This window comes from Gossypium hirsutum, chromosome A03 (assembly GCF_007990345.1).
Source record: "Gossypium hirsutum isolate 1008001.06 chromosome A03, Gossypium_hirsutum_v2.1, whole genome shotgun sequence".
Classification (NCBI taxonomy): domain Eukaryota; kingdom Viridiplantae; phylum Streptophyta; class Magnoliopsida; order Malvales; family Malvaceae; genus Gossypium; species Gossypium hirsutum.
In genome coordinates, this window is record NC_053426.1 from 65,722,229 (window position 1) to 65,724,356 (window position 2,128).

Genomic DNA, 2,128 nt, shown 5'->3' on the forward strand with positions numbered 1-2,128 from the left:
TCCTTTGGGTTTGACAATCTGGTCTAGCTAAAACTATACTATTGTTCGATAGGTACACTTGCCTACATCGCGATAATAGTTAGTCTAAGAACGAGTAATTATAAATATTTAAAACCTATGACGAAACCTCGCGATCACGTTTTTGGCGCTATTGCCGGGGAACTGAAATATTAGGAACACTCAATTTTTATTACTTTAGCCATTTATTTTTCTTGCAATTTAATTTAATTTAATTATTATTTATTAACTTCCTTTTTCCTTCTCTTGGCAGGTTTTCATAGTTTATGACTAGAAGAGACCCATCGGGACCATTACTGTTTGACGAAGAAATCGATCACACAGTTCGTAGAAACCAAAGAGAAATAAGGCAGAGCTTAAGATACAAGGAGAACGAGCAAGAAGACAATACTCAACCCCCAACCGAAAAGATGGCTGAAAACCAAGGCAATCAGCTACCTCCTGCAATTGTGGCTAATCAAAATCCTGCTCCACGTACTATGTATGATTATGCTAAACCTTCTTTAATAGGAACTGAGTCAAGTATAGTTAGACTTGCTATTGCTGCGAATAATTTTGAACTGAAACCTAACACAATTCAGATGATACAGTAGTTTGTTCAGTTTGATGGTTTGCAGGATGAGTATCCCAACACTCACTTGGCGAATTTTCTGGAGTTTTGCGACACTTTCAAAATTAATGACATTTCTGATGATGCCATTCGCCTTTGGTTATTCGCTTTTTCACCGAGAAACAAAGCTAAACAGTGGTTGAACTCGTTACCACGAGGGTCCATTACTACTTGGGAACAAATGATCGAAAAATTTCTACTAAAATATTTTTCGCCGGCTAAAACGGCTAAGTTACGTAATGATATCTCTTCTTTTGTATAGATGGACTTAGAAACACTTTACGATGCATGGGAGAGATACAAGGATCTATTGCGAAGGTGCCCTCACCATGGGTTACCTCTATAGCTGCAAGTTCAAACGTTTTACAATGGTGTGAATCCCTCAACAAGACAGATGATTAACGTAGCTGCTGGAGAAACCATCAACAACAAAACACATGAAGAGGCTTATGAATTCATTGAAGAAATATCACTAAATAATTATCAGTGGCAAGTCATGAGGACTAAGCCAACAAAAACAGTTGGCGTTTATAATGTCGACTCAGTTACTATGCCATCAAATCAGGTAGAACTTCTCAATAAAAAGATTGATGGTTTACTTGGTTCTACACAGATACATCTAGTAATGAGGTGTGACTCAAGTGGAGGAGGTGTGCATACAGAATATCAGTCCTTCAATCCTACAACCGAAGAGGAACAAGTCAACTATATGAGTAACAATAACTTTCGAACTCAAAATAACTCATACAGTAATACTTATAATACAGGTTAGAGGAACCACCCAAAATTCTCTTGGGGTGGTCAACGGAATCAAAAGCCACAAAATCCTTAGGGTTTTCAGCAGCCACCTTATCAACAAGAGAAGAAACCAAACCTTGAAGAGATGCTCTCTAAATTCATCTCGGTATTAGAAACCTATTTCCAAAATACCGAGATAGCACTTAAGAATCAATAAGCATCGATCCAAGGGCTCGAAAATCAAATAGGCCAGCTATCCAAACTAATCTCTGAACGACCATAAGGTAGCTTACCAAGTAATACTGAACCTAATCTAAGGGAACACCTCAACGCAATTAGTACTGAAGATAAGGAAGGATTCATTGTGCCTGAGCCAAAATTGATGCAAGAAACTGTGGTGAGCAAAGGTAAAAGTGAGGTAAGCCATAAAAAAATGGTGAATGAAGAATATCGACCTCGTGTCCCATACCCTAACGCGACAAGGAAAGACCGCTCAGACGAACAATTCGGTAAATTTCTCAAACTTTTGAAAAAATTACATATTAACTTACCATTTATTGAAGCTTTGTCGCAGATGCCAAATGCAATGAAATTTTTAAAAGAGATTTTAGTAAATAAGCGGAAGTTGGACTAAGCGTCGCATGTGGAGCTAAACGCAGTCTGCTCAGCTATTCTAAAAAATAAGCTACCCCACAAATTGAAAGATCCAGGGAGTTTTACAATTCATTGCTTAATTGGTAGTTTAGATATAAGTCATGCATT

At 37.6% G+C, this 2,128-nt stretch overlaps 1 non-coding gene across 1 annotated transcript; it reads right to left on the bottom strand.

The window, feature by feature from the left end:
* Positions 1–857: 857 nt before the first annotated feature.
* LOC121227775 (small nucleolar RNA R71) lies at positions 858–964 on the bottom strand. Its single transcript, XR_005925298.1, has one exon. It is a non-coding gene; the product is annotated as a small nucleolar RNA R71 (small nucleolar RNA).
* Positions 965–2,128: the final 1,164 nt, after the last annotated feature.